The sequence below is a fragment of the Myotis yumanensis genome, unplaced genomic scaffold, assembly GCF_028538775.1.
Source record: "Myotis yumanensis isolate MYYU_CA2020_CCGP unplaced genomic scaffold, mMyoYum1.0.hap1 SCAF_2, whole genome shotgun sequence".
NCBI classification, from domain to species: Eukaryota; Metazoa; Chordata; class Mammalia; order Chiroptera; family Vespertilionidae; genus Myotis; species Myotis yumanensis.
This window is the reverse complement of record NW_027223753.1, coordinates 20,353,943-20,371,353: the sequence shown is the minus strand read 5'-3', so window position 1 is coordinate 20,371,353 and position 17,411 is coordinate 20,353,943. Positions and strand designations below refer to the sequence as shown.

The following is a 17,411-nucleotide window of genomic DNA, read 5'->3' as shown; positions in this document are numbered from 1 at the left end:
AGTGGCGGCAGGGCTGTGGGGGAGGCGCAGAAACCTCCTTTGCAATTGTAGACGCACCCGCCATTTACTCGGGGCCTCGAGGAAGGGCAGCCAAGAAGTGAGCTGTCCCGGTTCTCACTTCTGAGCTGGAAATCCCCACGCAAAGGGCTCGGTCGCTGTCTCACCCCTAAAGGACCTGGCCCCAGCCCCGCCGCCCGGGACGCAGGGGAAGCCCTGCGCCCTTGCAGGTCACACGGCGGCCTCCGGCCCCCTCCCCAGCCCAGGTGCGGGCGGGCGGGCGGGCGGGCGGGCCGGGCGTGGGCGAGCGACTCCCCGGGCCGCCTCCTGCGCCCTCGCGGGTCACGTGGGTGCGCTTCCGCAGCCAGCAGAGCAGAGCGGAACGAAGGCCGAGAAGAAGCGGGCGAGGCGCCGAGGGCAGTGGGTTAGCGCCCGGCGGGGCAGTGGGCGGGCCCAAACGCCCCGCGCCGGCCGGCCAGCCAGTCAGCGGGCGCGGTGGGCGGGCCGACGGGCGCGCGCCGCGCCCCGCAGCGCCCCCTGAGGGGCGGCGGCGGGAGCTGGTTCCGGCTGCGCGCGCAGCGGTGGTGGCGGAGGCGCGATCGTGGGGCTGTAACCGTCGTCCGTCCGGTAGCGGCTGGAGTGGCAGCGGCGGCCGGGCACGGCACTAGGCGACGCCACAGGGCAGCGGCGGCAGCGGGGGCAGCGGGGGCAGCAGGAGACGCCGCGGCGGCCGCAGCAGCAGCAGCAAGACGGACTCGTGGACACGCGCCGCCGCCGCCGCCGGGCCGGGCCGGGTGTCGCGCGCCGAGGCTGGGGGGGAGTCGTCGCCGCCGCCGCCACCGCTACCGCCGCCGCCGCCGCCGCCGAGGTGACTGAGGAGAGAGGCGCCTCCTCGCTCCCGCCTCCGCCGGACGTCAATGCCCAGGCCCCAGCTCGCCAGCGTGAGTGCGCTGCTCCCGGGCGGCCCCCGCGCCGGCCCCCGGGGCCTCGGGGAAGGGAGGGCGGGAGGCGCCGCAGCCATTAGCGCAGGCCCGAGACACGTCCCCGGAAGGAGGGCCGGCCGGGGCCGGGAGGGGGAGCGCGGCGCGGCCGGGCAGCGTGGAGAAGGAGGGTGGGTGAGGAAGGCGGGGGAACAGTGTGTGTAAGAATGTGGTGGGTGTGGGCGGGGGAGAATGTGCGTGCGCGAAGGGGTGAGGAGTGAGTTGGGGAGCGGGCCGAGTGTGCATGCGGGGCGAGGGAAGGGAGGCCGGGGGTGCGAAGGTGTGGGTGGAGGTAGTTGGGGGCAGCGTGGAGGGGAGTGTGCGGGAGTGCGGGTGCGTGTGCCGGAGAGTGTGCGGGGGGCCGTGTCTGTGGACGGGGTGCGGAGGATACGGTGCAGGAGGAGCGGCCTGTGGGGCCGCGGGTGGGAAAGAGGGAGTGCGGGGAGACGGGGAGTGGCGGGGCGGGCGGTGGCAGGGTGTCCCCGCGTCTGTCCGGAGTGTGGGCAGGCGTCCGGGAGGCTCTCCTGGGGAGGTGCATGGCGGCGGTGGGTCCTGGCGTCCTGAGCGAGGGCGTTCTTCCCGGGAGCGGCTGGTCCCTGGGCTCTTGGGTCCAAGTGTGAGGAGGAGGGCAGAGGAGTATATTCCGGTGGCACTGTCATTTCCTAGTTCGGGGTTTTTTTAAAAGAATGTGTTTTTCCAAACCCCTTCTATCTGCACCCCCCTCCCTCCTTTCAGGCCATCTACATAGATTTCTCAACTTGTCAAGGATGTGGTTGTCACCCCATTTTAGTCTGGGGATGTGAGAGCTACCTAAAACTTGTCTTACTGCCCAGGATCCTAGGCTTTTGCCTTTAGAGTGTTCAGCTGCATAGACTCTTTTGTAAAGTATCGTTAGCTTTTCAGGGGAGGTGAAAGGTATTTTATTTTTAAAAGTTGGAAGTCATATTTTTAGATGGTGGCTCTTTCCTCATCTTCTGGAGAAGAGCTCTTAGGAAATAATGCTGCTGCTGCTATGATGTAATGATGATGGCGAAGAACCATAGGCTAGTTTTTTATTTTCTGGAATTTGTGAGGAGACGTACAAAGTGTCTAGCAGTTCCAGCGTCACTGTAGGCGTTGGGCAAATGCTGCTTGTCTGTCTGGAGTCAGCAAACGACAACCACTGCTGGACTCGGATAGGGTAGTTGTTCGCTGCCATACTCTGTATTACGGTAGTTTCAGATAGGAAGTGGGTGAAGTTATGCTTCGTTACATGTGCAAAAAGAAATTAAGGCTATAAAAGGATACTTTATTTATTAAGGTTTCAGAACCACTTGTCAGTATACCATTGTGTTGGTGAAGATGGTGAGAAGTTGTTTGCCGGTATTCTGACATTTTAAAAGTTGTTTCTTATTGGATTGTGAATGAACTAATCACTATCATGGACTTTTCCCAGATTCTTGTATTGTAGAAGGTAGGGGTTCTTGATAAAGAGTGCGTTATATGGATTTTACACCTTAATGATGAGACTTTTATTAGAAGTTGGGAGTTTTTCAATGTGATAACCAAAGAGTTAGGTAGACATAATAGAATCACAGGCAAAAGCAGTGATGTGTCAAATTATAATTTTCTTAGAGCATTCTTTTTCTTAATCACTGGCATGCCCTCTGTTTTTGAAAATAATAAATAATATTGTTACTAGTCAGTGGGGACCTGGATTAATTAGTATTAAGTGCCTACTATGCACCAGGTGCTTTCTATACTCTCATTTAATTCTCACAGCTATTAAAAGGTGGTAAGTGTCTTCATTTATATTTATTTGGCACATATTGAGTGTCTTCTATTTGCCAGGCACTAGGAATACAGTGATGAGCCCTCATTGACTTAAAGTGATGAAGAGACTCAAAGAAATAACTTGTTCTAAGTCAAAAGATAATAGGAATTGGATTAAAAACTCTGGTCTTTCTGACTCCAAAGTGCTTGAATTTTCCAAAACATAATTACTCTCTTCACATTAGGTTGTCTCACTTTGGGGTATTTTACCAAACAGTGACCTGTCAGCTTGTACAGGTGAGAGATGTTGAAGTTACAGCAGAAGAGTAAATGGCTGGAGGCAAGGGGATCATTTAGGAGATGCTGACTCGGAGGCTCTTCAGGACCTAAGCAAGGGTTTTATGTGGGTGGAGATTATGCCTTGAAACTCTCCTGGGGCCCCAGGATGTGTGCTTTGAGACAGAGTTTTTATGAGGCACCTGGAATATGTCTGGGAGAGGAAAGTCTGATTAAAGAAACTCAGCAGCCTTTTATGTTTTTTATTTTGGGGGCTACGAGTCAGCTAGTAGTAGTCACTTCTTTGTTAAAGTCTTTGTTCAGCCGTGTGGGGTATTTTCCTCCTTGAGATTGTGAACAGCAAGTGAGAAAATATATATGAAAGCACTTTGTTAATTATACATTGAAATACAGATTCAAAGTATTATTACCATTAAGACTTTTTTACTAAGGCAACCGTTTGTTACATTTAGTACCTGGAAAAGGCTAGGAATTTAGAACACCTATACAAATGAGAAATTGTTTAGAACTGCTGGACCTGGTATATTCTGACTCAAAATAGCAAAAGTCAAACCACTCCCTCCATGAGTCAGTCAAGTAATATTTAATTTGAACGAACCAAACTTATAGGCAGAAACCATTTACATCAGTGAACTTTGATGGCATTAGGGAAGAGTAAATGTTTGAATGCTTATGCACATAATTTTCTTAAAAGGTCTTGAAAGCCCCTATTTATACAGTGGGGCCTTGACTTACGAGTGTCCCAACTAAGGAGTTTTTTGAGATACCAGCTGTCTCTCTGCCGATTTTTTGTATTGAGTTGACAGAGTAATTTGAGTTAACGCTCCGTCTCAGAACGAATTAAACTCGTAAGTCAAGGCCCCACTGTATTTTACTTGAAAAGACATTTGTGTGTACAAGGTAAGATTTATGTTTCTTAAAATTAACATTTTACTGTCTTTCAAAGGTAATATTTCTCTCTGCAGTACAGAACACTATGATTTTGAGCCACAAAATTGGAATTTAGTAGAAATTTATTTTACAGGATTTGACTGTACTTTCTTTTTGTTGGAAGTTGTGATTGGTAACCAGTGAAGCCTCAAAAAAAGCATTACAAATAAGATGCAGAGGAGCAATAGATAAATTTTTAGCTGTTGCTCTTGGAAGAGTGAAACCTAAGTTAGGCAGATTTCTTTCAGTGCTGTACCATTAAGTTGTACTATTCATAGAAGTTGGGGATCTTTAAAATTTTTTAGTAACTTGAAATCAGGATCCATAGTTTAACATGGTAGACTTAGGTATGTTGAGAAGAGTAGTGGTAGAATTCTTGAGGTCTTGACTACTTGTCAAGTCCCACCATTATGTTTAGGTTTCAATATTCCTTTCTTGAGATCATTTCCTTTGTGTTCAATCACAAATCATCTCATTTACAGTTCATAATAATCCTGTGAGTAAGTGGCATTCTTTCAGTTTTACAGATAAGGAAATTGATTTATAGATCAATTGTTGAATCCCGGGTTTTGGAATCTAACTTAAACAGTATCAATAAATAAATGATAGAGGATAAAATAAATTTCCCCTTGGGGCTTAAATCTCTGGTAAACTTTTCTTTTAGTTAACTCTAGTCAGTTTATAGGGAGCTATGTAGGAGTTAAGTAGATGTTAAGGAAGTCAGCTTTTTTTTTTTTGCTTGAATTTTAATTTTTTTAATGTAAAATTAAAAAAATACATATTTTATTGATTTTTAGAAAGAGAAAGGGAGAGAGATAGAAAGATAGAAACATTGATGAGAGAGAAACATTAACATCATCGACTACCTCCTGCATGACCCCTACTGGGGACTGAGCCCTCAACTTAGGCATGTGTCCTGACCTGAATTGAATTGAGACCTTCTGGTTCATAAGTCAACGCTCAAACACCTAGGCGCACCCACCGGGTTAATTTTTTTTTAAGGGTACTTCAGGTACTTGCATACATTTTTTACTCTTTTGGGGATGTTGCTGCGTTGAGGTTTTTCTTAAGACATTGGTTGGGTTACATAGAAACTGACGATTCTCTAAGTTTTAAAAGTAAGAGCCCTTGATGTTACAATTCAGATAATTTTGTACTTGAGTTTGTTAAATGAACAGTGGATGCCACCAGTTATAATTACTTTGGGAAGTGGTGATTTGAGTCTATTAATCTGGGATATTAGAAGAGCCTTTTAAAAAATCTATTTTCAACTTCAGAACTAGTTTATGTGTAGAGGTGTCTGTTAGCTTTTTCTAGTTATCTTTTGTCTTATTGACTAAACCACATCCTCTAGTTCAGCGGTTCTCAACCTGTGGATTGCGACCCCTTCGGGGGTCGAACGACCCTTTCACAGGGGTCATCTAAGACCATCGGAAAACACATATATAATTACATATTGTTTTTGTGATTGATCACTATGCTTTAATTATGTTCAATTTGTAACAGTGAAATTGGGGTCACTACAACATGAAGAACTGTATTAAAGGGTCGCGGCATTAGGAAGGTTGAGAACCACTGCTCTAGCTCCTTTGACTTCCTGGCTACTGTAGGGATTTGAAGCCTTGCTGGATTGCTTGGTGTAGTGGTCAAGTGGCTATTGTATGTAAATCTGTTGTTCCTTAGAGTTGTAGAGGTCTATGCTGTACCAGAAACTGTCACTACCCTAGCACCTCCACTCTACTAAAGAAGCTTTACAGCACTGTAGGCTTTGTCTACTTTCCACAGTTACCCTGTGGAGTTACCAGGACCCAGGTGAGAAAATGACTCTTCTCCTGCAATGTCTTAGGTGGTTTTCCCTGCGTTATCTGTTCAATCGGTATAGATTTACTGGCACTAAATCTTTTCCAGAAAAATGACTATGAGGAATTGACACATTATACCAGTGATGGCGAACCTATGACATGCGTGTCAGAGGTGACACACAAACTCATTTTTTTGGTTGACTTTTCTTTGTTAAATGGCATTTAAATATATAAAATAAATATCAAAAATATAAATCTTTGTTTTACTATGGTTGCAAATATCAAAAAATTTCACGGCACCAGAGTTAAGTTAGGGTTTTTCAAAATGCTGACATGCCGAGCTCAAAAGGTTCACCATCACTGCATTATACTAACAGTTATGTGACTATAATAATACAAATGGTTTTTGTTTGCCTGAACAGATTTCTGTCCCATAGGTTCTGTAACATAGCATCCATTCTATTTTAAGTGGCCTAGAAACTAAATTTCATCATTTGAATATAAATTTACATTGCATGTCATTGCCGTTTTAAACTGTAGAGAATTTTAAGACTAACCTTTTTTTGCTAGTTGAGTCTGTTTTGAAAAAATATTTTGACCGTTAGAACAGTCTTTACCTTTAGGGAATTGGTGTATTTAATTCCTTTCTTAGTATTTTTGGGTTGAAATTTCATTCTTCTCAGAAAATGTTAATTCTTTTGGCATAAAATACACACATGATATATTTACTTTAGCAGATCAGATAAATTACTTTATATTTTTATTTCTGCAGTGGTAAAAAATGTTGGCTCTGTACTAATGTATCATTTGACAAGAATTCAAATTTACAATCAGGTCTGCTTTCTCTAGTCATCCTTTAGTCTTAGTTGAGATTTAAGCATAGCTTTTTTCTTGCACTCTTTTATAGGAAATATTCACTAGGTTGTACCACCACAATGTTTGTAAGTTGTATTTATATGCATATGTGGATATTTACTGTTTTTAGTAGCAAAACAAATTGATGTGTTTTCTGCTTTTCCATTATTGGTGAAAAGCATATCATGAGGGAACAGAGTGACTGGTTATTGCAGAAGGATATGAGTCATCAGCAGGATTTGTCAGCAAAGTGGGAAGGATATGATGGAGAAACAATAGATTCTAGTGACATTATTCTTCTTTCCACATGTGTGGTTACAAACAAGTTTCCTTTTGGTTATTGGTTTAACTTAAAATTTAGATCTTTTTGGATACAAAGCACTTCAAATTTAAGTCATAAACTATACTTTGAATTGTTTTTCATTTAAAAAAATATATTTTCATTGATTTTAGAGAGGGAGGGGGAGGGAGAGAGAGATAGAAACATCAATGATGAGAGAGAATCACCGATTGGCTGCCTCCTGCATGACCTCTACTGGGGATTGAGCCTGCAGCCCAGGCATGTGCCCTTGACTGGAATTGAACCCGGGACCCTTTAGTCTGCAGGCTGACTCTCTATCCACTGAGCCAAACCAGCTAGGGCTGAATTGTTTTTCTAGTGAGATGCGATCTTCATTTGGAGGTCATCAACAGGTAGAATCCTATATAATAAAGAGCTAATATGCTAATTAGACCAAACAGCAGAACAAACCATCTGGACAACCTTCCAGATGAAGCTGGGGCTGCAAGGGCCAAGCCCCTTCTTGCATGAATTGGGTCTCTAGTTTAGTTAATAAACTCATCTGTTTACAAGGGAGAAGAATTTATCAGGTAGGATTTAATAAGTTGAGAGATTCTTTGTGAAACTTGTTGGTAATTATGGAGTTGCTCAGTAGATCAGAAATGCCCACCAATATGACAATACAGTTTGACTCTTGAACAACATGGGTTTGAACTGCCCAGATCCACTTACACATGGACTTTTAAAAATAAATGCCTCACTCTGGCCTGGTGGCTCAGTTGGTTGGAGCATTGTCCCTACACCAAAAGGTTGTGGATTTGATTGCCTATCAGGGCACATACCTAGGTTCTTGGTTTGATCCCTGGTCAGGGAACATAATGGGAGGCAGCCAGTTGATGTTTCTCTCACATCAATGTTTCTCTCTCTCTCAAAAAATAAAAAAAGCATATCCTTAGGTGAGGATTAAAATAATAATAATAATAAATAAATGCCTATACTGTTTTTGATTCATTGTTGGGAGTCTACAGATGCAGAGGGCTGACTATGCGTTGATCTACATTTTATAAGGGGGATTTGAGCATCGAGGATTTTGATATCTGTGGGGGTGGGAGGGCTAGAACCAATCCCCCTCGGATACCGCGGGGCAACTTAAGTTTTGGGGAGCCAAAAGTTATATACAGATTTTCAACTGCGTGTATATGTGTGTGTGTGTGTGTTGGGGGGGGTGGTATGTGCCTCTAGCTCCTGTTGTTCAAGGGTCAACTGTGTTTGTTTTCTCACAGGGAGCAAAGCGTTGTTTCCTTACTACTATTATACTTTTAATTTCCTAAGAGCTTTTATTGCATCTGAACTGATCTGAAATTCTCAGCATGGTCAAGTCCTCACCAGAGATATGTAACCAGAGACTTTGGTCCTTTCCTAAGTTATACTATGTCCCCTTCAGTGTTTATACCAATCTTGTCATAAAAGTTTTACCTTTCCTCAGAAGTCTTTTTTTTTTTTTTTTTTTTAAATATACTTTATTGATTTTTTACAGAGAGGAAGGGAGAGAGATAGAGAGTTAGAAACATCGATGAGAGAGAAACATCGATCAGCCGCCTCCTGCACATCTCCTACTGGGGATGTGCCCGAAACCCAGGTACATGCCCTTGACCAGAATCGAACCCGGGACCCTTCAGTCCGCAGGCCGACGCTCTATCCACTGAGCCAAACCGGTTTCGGCTCCTCAGAAGTCTTAATCCTACTTCATTCTACTCACACTCACTTTGTATCTTCTAAGTATGTAGTATCAGTATAAAATTTTAATGCCCATCATAAAATATTTTTCATCCACATTGATTGTTTTAGGATCTTGATTCTGGATGTTTGTACGGTATGCGCACAGAACTCCACAAATATTTGTGAGATTGGATGTGCTCCATTTTAGTATTATTCGGAGGTGGTATGTTGCCTCTCATCTCAGTAAGTATTTGGAGGAAGAGGACAAAAAGATTACATTTTGCATTAAATTTTTTTTTTTTTTGCATTCTTTAAGTGGGAAGAGAAGGGGAATTCATGTTGAAAATGAACTAAGGTAGTGAGCAAAGGACAATAACCCCTTGACATGGCATTATAGAGTATTTCACCATTTTTGCTTTACATTAACATATAAGGTAAAACAACTATAGTTTTTAAAGATTGTGAATGTTGTGCTTTACGAAAATAAACATCAAGCTATTATTGGGCAAATAATGGGTAGACAGTATATTTTAAAAGGCCACTAGCAGCTCCAAATAGAATGATTTAGGTTCTTGCCTATTTATCTTGTACTATACTCAGTACACAGAGAGATGGCTGTGAAGTATAATGTGATTTATAAGAAGTAAATTTAGGAGAGGAAGTGAAGTGTAATTTACCCGGTTTTAGGGGAAATTTGAACCAAAATACCCTAACAGCAGACAAATTTCTGGGGCTTAAACAAAAGAATTTGTGCTGACAAGATGTTATTTGTAATGTTTTTTATTTCATATCCTGACATAGAGAGCTTCCTTCCCCTCTTTTGGTGGTAGATACTTGAACAGGACCAATACATTTTACAAAATAGGGAAATGAAAGAATTAAGCTGACCCATAAACTGCTAAGTTCTGAAACATTTTAAATAATGCTAACAATAGCCTGGAAGTTTTTGCTTTGCATGCTGCTCCTGTGCTGTAGGTTATTTTGAAAGGTGATTCAAATAACCTTTAACCAAGTATTTATTTTGCAACCTCAGGGAACTTGCAGCTGTTATACTCATTCAAACTGTCCTGATATAGGTCAGAAAACATTTCAAAGTGGTGTTGACGTGGTGAATTCAGGAGTCCTTTTGCATTTGCTTTATTACAGTTGCATTAAAAAAATTTTTGCATTGAAGTTTAGAATCTCAAATACATTTTTTTATTTTATTTTATTGATTTTAGAGAGGAAGGGAGAGGGAGAGAGAGATAGAAACATCAATGATGAGAGAGAATCACCGATTGGCTGCCTCCTGCTCGCCCCCCACCGGGGATCGAGCCTGCAACCCAGGCATGTGTCCTTGACCGGAATCGAACCCGGGACCCTTCAGTCCGCAGGCCGACGCTCTATCCATTGAGCCAAACCAGCTAGGACTCAAATACATTTTTTTATTAAAGAATTGATTCAGTGGTTCTTGGGATAATGTATGAATAGTGATATTGGAAACTGAGATGATTAAGACCTAAATTGTTCTCTAAGACAGTTAGTTACGTAGCCTTTTGAGATTAAAGACAGAAAGATGGAAGGAAAGAAGAAAACAGACATTGGGATTTAATTTTATGAGAATGCAGCTGAGTTTGAGATAATTTGTATTGTATAAAGGAGGTTTATCGCAGTTGCTTAGGAAAAGAATGTGCTTAAACTTAATAATAAACAAGCTTGAGAGTCTTAAAATAACTAAAGTCTATGGAGAGGATACCATGATACCTTTGTCTGGAAATGAATATAATCAATTCAATCTGAAGAACTTAATTTTTAGAAGATTCACTGAAAATAGTAAGATTAATGCCCAATACTAGGATTGTGCTGTTGAGATTTTTAATGTTATTACTGGTATTCAAATATATTTTTAGAAAATGAAAACTGGCTATAGTGCTGTTACCTCCATTTAAATTTATTAATGAAATGAAAAAGAACAATTTGGACAAGAGATTTATCTGGAGAATTGTTAATCTTTAAAAGAACAATGGAGTACAAAATTGAAAAGTATTTTCAAGTGTAGCATGAAAATATTTAATGCAATTTTTGTCTTATAGTTATTCGTTGAGGTAGGAATTACTAGAAAAGGACAACTACTTCTAATCACCAGGGTACATACAAACTTGAAAACCACTCCCTTTTCATTTGAGTGGGAACAGGGCCCACAAGACCTCAGTAAATAACTGTCACTGTTCTCAGAAGCAGGTGTGGTTGTTGGTTAATTGCTTTCCTTTTCTCTGAGTGGTTCTGAAATGTTAAGATATTTTCCCACCGTCAAGGTCATACTTGCTTTTTATAGAACTGATTATTGATTACTGTACTGGAGCTTGATTCTCAAGTTCCCTCCTTAAATGAGGAAGTAGAACAGTGGGAATAACCAGGGGAGTAACTATGAAACTTCTTTTTTTTTTTAGCAGTGAAGAAGCATCTTGCTGTTTTTTTAGCTTGTTTACATATATTTTGGACCCTAGTTTGTGTAGAATTTAATAAATACCTCTTTCTTTATCAACTTTCATGACTGTAGTCTGTGGGGCAGGAGAACTAACATTAATTTGAATTGTCTAAGTTCAAGGATCCACATGTATTCAATTTTAGTTTGATAATGCAACAGTAGAGGGATGAAGAAAGATAAGTAGCACAGAGAATAGAGCTCTTGTTTCTACAGGGCTCTGATGAATTGGGAGTAGGATATGAGAGATGAGTAAAATTTCATCTTGAGCCTAGTTAACCAGACATTGAGTGTTTAATTAGCAAAGTTGAATTCTTTTTAGTTTACAAGTCTTAAGATATTTTTTTCTCTCAAATGGTCAAAATGAAATAAGTAGATACAGTAATACTTCACAGAAGAATTTCCCTACTTTTCTTCCTTGATGGTTGGTGAAGATTTTATAATCTATTGTAGAATAGTTTCTGAATGTTGAGAGGGATTTATGAGTTCTTACAGTTACTTAGAGCTGTGACTCTTTTTTTCAGACTCCATATCCAGTCTATAGACAAATCTTGAAATTGATCCCTTTTTATGTTTTGTATTTCTACCTTGGTCCAAGCCATCATAAGCCATCATTATCTTTTTCCTGGATTATAGCACAGGCTCCTGTCTGATCTCCCTGCTTCCACCCTTATTACTCATATAGTCTGTCTCCACGTAGCAGCTAGAGTGAGACTTTAAAAAAAAATATATATATTTTATTGATTTTTTACAGAGAGGAAGGGAGAGGGATAGAAAGCTAGAAACATCGATGAGAGAGAAACATCGATTAGCTGCCTCCCGCACACTCCCCACTAGGGACGTGCCCACAACCAAGGTACATGCCCTTGACCGGAACCGAACCTGGGACCCTCGAGTCCGCAGGCCGACGCTCTATCCACAGAGCCAAACCAGCCAGGGCTAGAGAGACTTTTAAGCATAAAATGTCACTCTTGCTTGAAAACTTCTCATCTTTTCCAAATAAAAGCCAAACATTGGCCTATAGGTCCTCTTTTACTTCTCTGACCCTATTTACTCCCTTGCCTTCTTTGCTCTGGTAACACTGGCCCCCCTTGCTGTTCTAAGAACACTGCAAGGCCCCATCTCTTAACCTTTGCAACAGCTAATCCCTCTGCCTAGAATGCTCCCTCAAATATCTATTTGGCTCACAACCCCAGGTCTTGGATAAAATGTCACTTTTTTTAGTGAGGCTTGCCTGATAGCCTTATTTAGAATTGGAGGCACTGCAGATTCCCCTGCTTTGCATTTTTTTTTCCATAGTAGTGGCATATTTTATTTGTCTTTTTCTGCCTACAAAAATATAAGACCCATCCTGACAGTTTTTGTTTGTTTACTGCTCTTGCTTGAGTATGTGCCATATAGTATAGTGTCCAATAGATATTTGAATTAATAAATTCTTTTTTTTAATGATGTACAAACAACAAACTTTTATTATTGATAGAGAGAAAGAGAAACATTGATTTATTTCATTTATTTACACATTTACCAGTTGATTTAAAAAAATTATTTTATTTATCTGTTTTCAACATCTTTTCTTTTTTTTAAATTCTCACCTTGAGGGCATTTTTAGAGAGAGGGAAAGACAGAAATATCGATGTGAGAGAAACATTGATTGGTTGCCTGGAGCCTGTAACTGAGGTACGTGCCCTTGACTGGAATCGAATCCGGGACCCTTCAGTCCTCAGGCTGATACTCTATCCACTGAGCCAAACCGGCTAGGGCAATAAATTCTTAACTAGCCAAATTGTAAGGAAAAAATGTCTAACTTCAGAGAATGATTTCTTTTTTCTTTTTCTGTTGACAAATTAGTCATACTTTAAGGGAAGTGCAGGTGTCTTTGTTAAAGTGAAATAAATTTCCTTTAGGAAAAAATTGTTGCAAGGTTTTAGTCTAATATACAGTATTATGCTTTCATGTTGCCTGTTTGTAGAAACTAAACTAACTCAAATTTGCATGACTTCCTGTAGAATTTCTGGTTAAGAAAAATAACATAGTAAGTGTATGCTTATTTGTTTGTCAGACCTTTGCTTTTAGATTTTATTTTCCTAATAAATGCTTTATTGTGCATTTTATGTGCTGTTTTAATTTGGTTGTCTACTGGCATAACCCAATAAGTTAGAGCAGTGGTTCTCAACCTTCCTAATGCCTCGACCCTTTAATACAGTTCCTCATGTTGTGGTGACCCCCAATTTCATTGTTATAAATTGAACATAATTAAAGCATAGTGATTAATCACAAAAACAATATGTAATTATATATGTGTTTTCCAATAGTCTTAGACGACCCCTGTGAAAGGGTCGTTCGACCCCCCCAAAAGGGGTCGCGACCCACAGCTTGAGAACTGCTGAGTTAGAGGGTTTACTGTATCATTTGCTTTAATTTGGAAATAGAGGTGATTTCTCAATGGGTAGCTTGATGTAAGTGGATTGACAGGTTTTTCAAAAGGCTGCCCTGTAAGTTAGGGTCACTTAAATGGGGTTGATTTTGTAAAGTTCCTTCATGCCCTTGAATTCTCTATTTTTATATTTTAACTTAGAATTACAATTGCCAAAGCAGGACCTGAATTTTACTCAATAATTTAGTATCTTTAACGAAGAAGAACACTGTCTTTCTAGACTTTTATGGAGGTATAGGCCTGCCTGGAACAGAGGGACTAGCCCTCTCGAGGCTCTAGCACTGTTAACAATGTAATTAGATTGTACATCATTGTAAGTCTTTTATCACCCTAGAACAGAGGTCCTCAAACTTTTTAAACAGGGGGCCAGTTCACTGTCCCTCAGACATTCCACACATGCGCACTGCGGGCCCGGGACGAGTCAGCTGCTAAGCAGGACAGGCAGCGGCGGCAAAAACACCCGGTGGGTCGGATAAATGTTTTTGGCGGGCCGCAGTTTGAGGATCCCTGCCCTAGAATAAAAAAAAAAATTAAGGTAACATATGTACATGGAAAAAGATTGAAAACAGTTCAAAAGGCATATATTATGATAAAGTAAATCATTGCTCCCAGGCAACCATTGTTACCTCTTGTCTTTGTAATTTTCCAGATAGTTCATGGATATGGAAGCATATATGATACTCACAAATATTTCTGTACACACTGTTACAGACCTTGCTCTTTTTACTTATTAGTGTCTCTTAGCCATCTTTCCATAGCAGTTCATATAAATCTATTTTATTCTTTTTGACCTCTGCATAGTTTCCATTTTATGAATGTGCCATGATTAAATGATGGATATTGTATTAAATATTGTAGTAAAACCTTAATATAATGGACTAATTTGGGTGAACAGGTGTCCCTTAAAGCTGAAAATCCATTATATAATAAAGTAGGTTTTCTGAATGCTTTATGTTAAAAAATTTACAAATTAGTTAGTTTACCTGTTTTTACTTATGTAGACATGTTTATGTAATTAAAATTAGGTACGTATGAAAAGTTTAATTTCACAGAAAAGTTTCCTTTGTGTATTACAGTAATTTTAATCTATAGTGAATAGATCTAGTAAATGCGTACATTTATCAGTCACCACAAGCATTTTGCACATGGCTGGCTTAGTACATTTGCTGCAAAAAGTCACACCATGCAACAACACAACCAATTACCAAGAGAGATATGGTGTGATCATGTGCTAATCACTCACTGAACATTGTTTACCAGCAGTAAGCCTTGGATTTGAATATGTAGACTATAGTTGTAGATATGTAAGATTTATGTCGCTGAAATTATTACCACAGTGTTTTTTCCAACATATGACCTATTGTTAAAATTTGTTAAAAATAATAATGAACTAATAAAAAAACAACCTGTTAATCTTCTACAATAATAAAAGCATAATATGCTAATTAGACCAGATAGCCAAACAACCTTCCGGACAAAGCCTGGGCTGTGAGGGCTGAGCCCCTTGCATGAATTTCGTGCATCAGGTCTTTAGTTTAATTATAAGCACATCTTGTTTACAAGCATTTTAAAATTAACAGGGTGTTAATTTTACATATGACGTACGGACTGGAAATTTAGTTTGTTAATTCCGAAGTCCATTAAATTGAGGTCAGCAAAATCAAGGGCTTACTGTATTTCATACATTTTAGTTTTTGATTCTCATCTAGGTCAATATTGGCAGTAGAGGATTGACCTTAGACATTTAAACTCTAGCAACCTCAGTTCTTGAACTTAATTTGTTCTAGAAGGTTCAAAAACCAAAGCATTTTTTCCCATTAGAAATCATGTACATTGAATTAATCTGTTCCAGACCCCAAATGATGCCCTGTTTTCACCTTATATACAGTACATGTTTAATGTACTATTTAATCTATAAATAAACACTTCAAAGACAAAAAGGACATGAAATAAAAATTTAACAAAAAGGAAATGAAATGTATAGTAAAAAATTAAAATTTAATAACAATAATAAGCAGCAACAAAAGCAAAAAAACCACAAAAATATTCACAGAACAATTTCCTGAGATGTTAACAGTGGTAAACTGACTCATGCTCTAGAATTCTTTCCTTGTTTGTCACCTAAGAGTCAGGTGATTAATCATACAGGTATAAAGGGTTGTCGGGTTGAGAAGCGAATTGTTCAAGATGGGAGACGTTTGAGAATTGAGGTTTGACTTGTGTTATTCACTTACTGTTATTGGCAGTGCACTCTCTTGGCTTGGTAGGCCTCTGCTTGCTTGCTGTTCTTCTAGCCCCCTCTTTGTTCTCTTTCTTCCTTCCCTTCTTTAATTTAAAAGAATTGTTTGGCACAGACCATCCTTTCTAATCTTTCAGTGAAGTTCTGTTATTTTGTGTGTTTTTTTGTTAAAAATGGAAATGTCCCAAATGCAACATTTTATTTTTTTTAATTATTACTATTTTAAAAAATATATTTTATTGATTTTTTACAGAGAGGAAGGGAGAGGGATAGAGAGTTAGAAACATCGATGAGAGAGAAACATTGATCAGCTGCCTCCTGCACACCTTCTACTGGGAATGTGCCCGAAACCAAGGTTCATGCCCTTAACTGGAATCGAACCTGGGACCCTTCAGCCTGACGCTTTATCCACGGAGCCAAACCGGCCAGGGCCCAAATGCAACATTTTAAAAGTTAGGTTCCATAAAAGTAAAGGGTGAAGAGAATATTTAGATGCTTATTTGAATTTGGCCACTATTATTTGTCAAGTAAACCAACCTCTTCCCCTAGCTGGTTTGTTCAGTGGTTAGAGTGCCAGCCTATGGACTGATGGATCCCAGGTTTGATTTTGGTCAAGGGCACATACCTTGGTTGCATGCTGATTCCCGTGGGAGGCAACCAATCGGTATGTCTCTCTCTCACTGATGTTTCTCTCCCCCCTTCCTCCCTTCCACTCTCTAAAAATCATTGGGAAAAATATCCTCCAGTGAGGATTAACAACAACAAAAAACAGCCTCTTCCATCACCTGGTAAATTAAAGCAAGAATCAATTTTTACTTAAGTAGATAGAGCAGAATTAATGGCAGAGAGAGAACTTTAGAAGAAGGTTTTTCTGTAAGGAGTACAGGTGCTGAGTTTATGCTACAATACTTTCCAGCTGCGGTATGCTTATGATTTTTTACAGACTGTTTACTTTGTATTCTTATGCATGTCACAGGAATGAACATTAGTTATCTGAATTGACAGGTGCAAGAACATTTAACTGTTGATGTGTAGTTGAACTCTTGTGGATGGGGGAAGGAGCAGAAGCTTGCTTTTATCATGTATTTGTTAACTTTGATAGAGCATACTGTTTCATTTGGCAGAAATTATTTTGCTGGGGATCTCAGTATGGTGTTAAGAATTGAAAATCTAATAATTAATTATCATTATCCCTGGAAGTGGTCCTTCCAAAATGAGTTTGGGAGGAATAAAATGGGATTAAGTTTGCTCTGTTTGCTGAGCAGACAAACCCTGGAGACTAGGTAGAAAACCTAATGCGAGAGCTGTAACTTTTAAGCCTGGACATCACTACAATGCAGGTCTTTCAGTGCCTTTATTCAGCTGACACAAATTAGCTGTGATAACATCATTAAACCAAGTGGATTCAAACAGGTTAGAATTTCCTTGTGTTTTGCTCTGCACTGCATGCAAACCATTGTTCGTTGAGTAGTTACCTTATTAATCTTTTCTCCCCTTATTATAAGGTCACAGAGTTTCAGATGAACATCCAAACAAATATTTGAAAAGTTACACTTGCATGAAAAAGAGTGTGACTTAATATGTGGGTACCTCCATTAGACAAAATTGAAGGAAAAATAAATAGGGAGTTAGTAGACCTCTGCTGTTGTCTTTGATCTGCCT

General features: G+C 40.2%; 1 protein-coding gene across 1 annotated transcript in view; it reads left to right on the top strand.

Moving 5' to 3' along the window:
* The first annotated feature begins 805 nt into the window (after positions 1–805).
* The window catches only part of PTP4A2 (protein tyrosine phosphatase 4A2), a 33,956-nt gene continuing 17,350 nt past the window's right edge, over positions 806–17,411 (top strand). Inside the window, exon 1 of the mRNA XM_070404609.1 lies at positions 806–938. The gene's annotated coding sequence lies outside the window, so the exon portion shown is untranslated. The remainder of the gene's footprint in view (positions 939–17,411) is intronic.